Raw genomic sequence first — 7,959 nt, 5'->3', positions numbered from 1 at the left:
TATAATAATTATCGTATATAGCTACATGTATGCAGAAATTGATAGTTCCCTTCAGCCTTGTCTTGCTTCTATATAAGTAGATTTCTACCTAAACAAATGAAAGGTAAAGATACAGAAGATGCCTTCAATTACAGAAGCCTAATTCAATTCCTTCAACAGGTACTATCAAGGCAAAAAAGAAGAGTGCTTTAATGGGGCTATGCTTTTATTTCTTTTAAAAAATTATGTTTTAAATGTGCTCTAAACTGTCTTTAACATTGTGGTTTTTTTAAAACATAACTGTTTATTTTGGTTTTTTTGTTTTGTTTTGCTTTTACTTTTGTACTTTGTTGTTGTTGGGTTTTTTAGCTGTACCTTGTTTTCTCCTGTGCAAGGAGAAAGGCAGGAATAGAGTCTTTGTGAGTATGTGGAATATGAAAATGTGCAATGCTATGTGAACTCTGAGGAACCATATTCCCCTTTGTTGTTGCACATATCACCAGATGTCTTTGTTATGCTTGAAACCTTTCTGGAGACACCATCTAAAATATGCTCACTGAAATTATAACTGGGAGGAGGCAACACTACTAAAATTACATATCTACAAAAAATTAATCAGGGCATAACAAAAGGTTAGGAGAAAAAGCACTATATGTTAAGATGTAGCTATCGTCAAGAAGAATTTTAAGCATCAACAGAAATTGGCAAAACCAGGGGGAAAACTCAGTAGGCTGTTGGGTTTCCTTGCCAACATATTCTAAAATAGACAGGATAGCTAGGTCAAATGCTGCCTGTTGTCATTGCATTTGTCTCTTTTGGTAGAAATGGCTGAACGTGACTGGTATCTTTGCCATCTGTCTCTTGAATTGAGAAAACTATCCTGACAAATCTCTCATTAGATGTGTACAAAATGTTGAACTTCTACATGGACCCAAATGTCATTTTATCAATTGCTGCTTTTTAAAGCATAGACCCAACACCAAGGAGTTATAAAACTGCAATGACAACAGGTGCCTTTGCCATCTTGCTGATTCATATCTATGACACATGCAAAGTCTGGGGGATGTACGGTAGAAAACCGAAGAACTGTCTGTACCAACAAACTGAGCCATTAGGAACAGTGGAATGTTCTGTTTGGTCCATGTGTTTAAGAAAACCAGACAGATGGGAATGTCCAAATCCTTCGATTTGTGCGTGTCTATGAATGTTTTGGTGCAGTTGTAAAGCCAAAACATATCAAAAATGTATATGTGAAGGGGAAGTGGGAGCCCAAATGGTGAGTGTTGGTCTATGAATCCCTGCTCAGTCATAAAAATCAGGTGACCTTCAGCAAATCAGATTCCCTCAGCATCCGAAGAAGGCAAAGATAAACCTTCTGTGGACACATCTTGCCAAGAAAACACCTTGATAGGTTTGCCTTAGTGTTCCCATAAGTCAGAAACAACATGAAGGTACATAACAGCAAGGAGGATTTTGCATGTGTATTTTTTTTAATTGACAGATTAATGCAGACCTGGAAATTGATTTATGAATATATGTGAAAGAGACCCACATGAAAAACAGGATAATTTATCTTTTTTTAACAGCTGTGTTGTATGTGCATAGATGTCAATGCCTTTGTGCCTAAGTTAGGCTTGCGGGGTCCTGAAACATTCAGAGAACAAAGCTTTCTCTCCCTCACTCCAAGTTCATTATTATGAAGTTATTCAAAACTTTATCATTATCATTATAATTACTTTAAACTCTGCATGTGTAAAATTAAAGATCAAATGCCACAGACAGAGTTCTTATCATATCCCTTAACAACATCTTAAAAGTCAATACTCTTCAATGATGAAAGCTCTCATAATTTATCTGCAAATCGCTGAACAAGAAATCTCAACGTTATTAGATCCAAGCAAGGGTGAATCTGCTGTTCCAATGGCTAGCCAAGACTGGGAAATGATAACATTTGGATACTCAAAATGTATCCAAATAAATAAATAAATCAGAAACTAATGATCACAAATCGACTTCTTTTCTAAAAGGGCAAGAAAGTAATATATTTTGTGCATTAAGTTTTGTTAGTGTCATTGAAACTGTAAAACTTGACATTTTATCCTGTCAAGGAATGAGCTCAATTTATACCACATACAATTCTTTTTTAAAAACAAAAACAAAACAGTAGACAGTTATATTTAAAAAGAAACTTTTTACATTGCTTCTTTTCAAAATATGAAATCAGTAGTGCTACCTGATCTACAAACACCTGTTTCTTTGTGAAATAAGCAATTGCAGCACATAAGCTTTTAGTTCATTCATTGTAAGACATGTAAAAGCCTCCCTTTGCCAACTTTTAACTTCTACATATCACAATTGTTATCTATGAAAGTAACACAATATCCTTTCTTTAGACAATCAATAGGTTCTATGAAAGCCTACCAATTTCCAATCAGGCAAAGATCCTGATTTTACAGTCCCAAAAGCAAGCCTTAGCTTAGGGATCTAATGTTCTACATAAAACTTTCATTCTATTAACACTTGGGTGTAATAGACCCTCCAATCCTGTCTTCAGATATAAAAAGGCATAAGAGATAGCCATTCCTTCATTCAATCCAGGATTTGTAATTTTGTCCACTTAGAGCTGAGTAGATGACCATGGGCTGAGCCCATTCCTTCCCGCAGTGCTCACCTAGGTCAGTTCTCAGGTAGGTGTGGAGACAGGCAGGTGTTTATACACCCATTCCCGTACCAATTGGGGATCCACTACTACATGCTCTCCTAACTGTTGCTGGTACTCAGAAGCCCCCTGTCACCATGTCTGATGTGGAAACAGGGCATCTGGCTACAACAACATGCCCATTTTCACATCAGACCCTTTCACTGCTGGTGTCAAGGAAGGCCTTTTTGTTTGCAAGACTGAATGTACACCCCTCAAATGTGACCGGGGCAGATATCTGCAGACCCCATTTTTGAATCGTGTATGTCACTGTGATCAAGCTCCAGATGTTCTCCATCATATTATATTGCTTTGTCCATTGTATATTATTCCGAAGGAAAAATTGTTAAGAAGGTTATTGGAAATGAATAACTCTTTGAATGAGTTATCAGTGGAATACATATTAGAAGATCAGAACCCACATATTACCAGGTTAATGGCCAATTTTTTGGTGGAGGCAACAAGATTAGGGTTTACATTTTAATAATGATTTTGAAGTTTTATTGTAAATGCATGTTGTTTCTTCTATGCCTAATACAGGTTGACTGACTCACATCAGACATGACAAGAGTGGGCTTCTGAGTACCAGCAGTTATGTGGCAAGGCAAGGAGTTTCCAGGAAACTCAGCAGCGAATCACAGTTCAAATAACTCCAGGGTAAAGACTATTTACCCAGGGATCAAGCCAGATCTAATGGACTCACATCCAGTGAATATGGCCTTCATTGTCTGAACTAGACAAGAGGACAGGGGGAACATGGGCATTTTGTCCTGTGCAGGCAACCCCTTAGTTTGCAAAGGTTACTTGGGGGGGGGGGGGTACAATTCTCCAAATCCCCCACAAAGATTTCAAAAATATTATTTTTTCCAAGTTTTGTTACCAGAACCTGTAGAATAAGCAGCAAATAGTAACAAGTAGCACATTTTGACATTGTTGTGTGAGTATTCATAGAGTCATAGAATAGAATCATAAAGTTGGAAGAGAGTTCAAGAGCAATCTAATTCAACCCCATTCTGCCATGCAGGAATACACAACCAAAGCACCCCCAACAGATGCTATCCAGTCTTTGTTTAAAAACCTCCAAAAAAGAGATTTCCCTACACTCCAAGAAAGTGTGTTTCACTGTCAAACAACTCTTACTGTCGGGAGGTTCTCCCTAATTTTGAGGTGGAATATCTTTTTCCTGTAGCTTGCATCCATTGCTCTGGGTCCTGTTCTCTGGAGCAGCAGAAAACAAGTTTGTTCCATCCTCAATGTGCCATCCCTTCCAATATTTAAACAGGGCTAACCTCTTAATCTTCTCTTCTCCAGGCTAAACATACCCAGCTCCCTAGGACTCTCTTCATAAGGCATGGTTTCCAGACCCTTCACCATTTTGGTCACCCTCCCTCCAGACTGTGTGCGTTCATGTCATTTCCCTCATATGGAGACTATAAGGTGAACCTATAATGATGTTTTCTTTGAAGATTTGTTGAGAGGAGGTTTGCCATTGACTTCTCCTGAGGCAGAGTGTTAGATGGACATAAATTGAGGAGGGGGGGGGGGGAGAGTATTTTTAAATGGCCCAAAAAATGTGTTTCTAGAGTGTTAAAAAAAAACAAGAAGAGTCATGAACTGAGAAAAATCTGTAAAGTTCAGGACTTATTCTGCACAAAATTCTTGTGTCATTTGTTTGTTTAGAATTTGTACACAAAACAGCATTTTCTGGGAAGAAAATATTTCTGAAATATTGTTTTCTATTTATATATTTTTTAAAAACCACTATTTCCTGCACAGAAAATGCTGGCTGTTATTCTATAGCACCTATTCAGCTATGTGACCATCTTAGTTACATAGCTAAGTAGTGTGTCTTGCTCAAACCCTCTCATCCCCACTTTCTAGGCCACAGATCTTGCAAGTGATGGAGTCTGTTCCTCTGTATACTGAGAAGCAGCTTACTGACACCCCCCATGACTGATCTCTGATGTGACAGTCAGAAGCCACTTCTCCTTCCATCATAATTCCTTCTCTCACTTGGAAAGAATGGAAAGATCAGCCAGCTGCTTCCCATCAACAAGAAAGTAGGGATGGGGTGTGGTTGGGTGAGAACACAAGCTGTATAGATCCCCATTGCTCACAGCAGCTACTGCCCAGTAAGTAGAGGCTGAGGACTAGAATTCCATAAATGAGTAAAAACATAGGGATCATGGATGCAAACCAGTCATGAATGTGTAACTCTAGGTTACTCATTTATAACTGATGTAATAAATTCTTATTGCTGTTTCTGTGTAAAACAAGCACATGCAAATTTTGTCCATAATAACTTCCTTACCATCAAAGTAACTGAAAACTGCCTTTTTCCGACATACTTGCATTCATTAGAAATTTGCTAAAAATACATTTTGCTTTCTTCAAGAAGAAAATTGGTGGCAGGATATTAGTGACCTTTACAGCGAAATTCTACATAATCTATGCTGCTTAGGGCAACCACCTTATTCCTCTCAGAAGTCCTCCTTGGACCCAGATGCATGCAGGGAGTCTAGAGATGTCTCTTTCACCTAATAGATGTCTACAGCTGCCCAGCTATTTAAAACCACCCCAGAGTCTATCTTGCCCATAAGCCAAACGTTAACAAACATGAAGAGGGCCAAAATTCCAACCTGGACTTAGTGGCAAATATCCTGGGTCTCCACTGACAAAGAGCCAGATAAGGGGAAGACAGAGCAAAGTGGGCAAGGAGGAAGTACCAAGTGCAGAGAAGACTTTTCTAGCCCCCCACAAAAAAACTCTCCACTCCTTCACCAGGTATGGGTAAAATGTGGGCCACGTGGCTCGAGGCTTCATGCCACTTGCCTCAGGGTCATTTTTGAGCCCCCCCCTCCAAACCTCCAAAGGTCAAAAACATTTTCTCCAAATGCCTCTTGGGGGTATGGGGAGCATTTTGCTATATTCCAGGGCCTCTTGGGCCACTTTAGACCCAGGAAAAGCCATTTTCTAAAATGAGGTTACCAGGAAATAACTTCTGCTCACTTCTTAGTTCTAAAAGAAGCCTCTCCCGTGCCCCAAAACATGGCAAATTGCTCCTCTACATCCCACTGAAGGCATCCTGGAGCATTTGGGCAGAAAAACCTTGGCTTTTTATGGGGCTGCCAGTGGGGTAAGGCCCTCTGAGTTCATCTGGAGGATCATGCAGCACCATAGCCTTCCACTGTTGTCACCAATTCTGCACAGTATGACACAGGATGATAACTCACTCACTGGCCTCTTTCCCTTCCTGCAACTGTACAAGAGCTGCCAGCAACAGGGCAAAATTCCTCCAGAGTTTATAACAAACAGGAATTTAATAAAGAACGCAGATGGTAGTTCCTGTAGCACTGGCAACCATGCAGACATTTTGACCCAAGTCAGGAACTCTTTTGCACAAATCACTGCAGTCTTTATTTACTCTCTTGCAAAGTGTTTCTGGATATCATGATCAATTAAGGAAAGAAAATGACTTATTAATCTTGTGCTCTGGATATTAAAAACAGTAATTTAACTGCAGGCTTTGAGGGGGGGGGGGTTGCCAGAACAAAGTGGAAATGAATTTTACCTTGCCATTTATCAACATAATTCAATTCATTTCACGCTAATAAGCAAGCTGATACCCTAGACAGTATCCAGCCAGATGCAAGGTTATGCTTCAAAGTTGCAATGCCCATGGTGTTGCACAGACAAAACATGGATTACTTCTGTTACGCAGAGCGAAAAAAGAGAGAAAAAAAAGGAAAGGAAAAACAATGGCACCTTCTCATCATTAGATATTGATAAGGTTTGACTTCTGTGAATGGTCAGTTAATGACTATAGTGACCAAGAAGCTATGCTAGCCAAAAGACAACTACACCCGGAGCTGCCACAATTACAGTGTTACTACACTGCTGGAAATTGCAGTGAAGTGAGTTCCATTGCATCACCCTCTACAACATGAATTTCCATGAAACCTGTGTCCCTGAGAATGGCCAGATAGAATTAGTAGCTTTTTTTATTCTTCTCACTCCTGTTTGGCACACAAAAGGAGAAACTTGTCGTTCCATGCTACTAATGATAAGAAAAACTTTGATATTTGTGTGTCAGACTGCTACTAATGCCAGTGGCACAGAGGCAGGAAGAAGGGACAAGCCTCCATTCAACCAGGAGGGGTTAGATATAAACTTTTCTCCCTTGTGACAGCCGACCATTTTAGCTCCCTATCTCTTGCTCACTATTGATGGTTTTGATTGATATGATTCCTATAGAAAATCTAGCACTCTCTACTTCTTGTGTTAATGTTTGGGTTCTGCCACATACACACTTAGACCTCAAACGGGGTACTGCATACAACACTCTGAGAAATATGTGCAATGTGTCACATTTTTTAAAAAAGTGCATTGATAATGGAAGACTAATACCTTAATGGAAAAACACGTTTTGAAAGCAGCAGGTCTTGGATTCTATCTCTGACATCTCAGGCAAAAGTTAGAAAAGACTCCTGTCTGAAAACCTGGAGATCTACTGTCACTCAGTATACACTAGGAATGCAAGAAGCAGAGATCTTACTTTAGTAGGAATGGATGTACTGGTAGATACCTGGAGGATTTGTCAGAGATTATAAACAGATAGCAGCAACTAAAAAATTCTTCTTTTCCCCTTAGTCTAGTGATTAAAATGAAGACAGCTGTTGGTAGCCAAGAGTAGTTTTATGTATGGAAGGAATGGACTCCATTTCATGCTGGCAGTCTAAACAAATCCTGGTGCTCAAAATTCTTTAATTCTTGATTTAGGGGCTGCACAGATTGGGAGAAAGAGGTAGCCAGAGATACCACATTGTAGTTGCGACAGGGAACCCTGATGAGTGAGCCAATGGACTGGGACCTTCAACCAAGGTAAAACAATTTTTTTCTTCTCAAATTTGGACTGGATTGGCATGTTTTACCTCAACTCCTACCAAAATGTTCCTGATGCAACAACATAGAGATTTCTTGAGGAATCCATTGTCCTCTGACTACAAAGAGGCCTGTGGCTTCACAGGAATGGAGGTATATAGGATTTCAAAAGCAGAGTCCTTGTTGATATGCAAATAGAATTTAAATTTCCAGGACTTTACCCAATTGCCACATGGCCAGAGGAGGAGGGGCCAGCCAGCTAAACATACTATATTTTATATTATGCTGTAATCCCACCTTGATCCACCCAGGAGAAGCGGGAAAATATAAATTATTATTATTATTATTATTATTATTATTATTATTATTATTATTATTATTATTATTATTATTATTGCCTC

This window comes from Sceloporus undulatus, chromosome 2, assembly GCF_019175285.1.
Source record: "Sceloporus undulatus isolate JIND9_A2432 ecotype Alabama chromosome 2, SceUnd_v1.1, whole genome shotgun sequence".
Taxonomy (NCBI): Eukaryota; Metazoa; Chordata; class Lepidosauria; order Squamata; family Phrynosomatidae; genus Sceloporus; species Sceloporus undulatus.
This window is presented reverse-complemented; position numbering follows the sequence as displayed.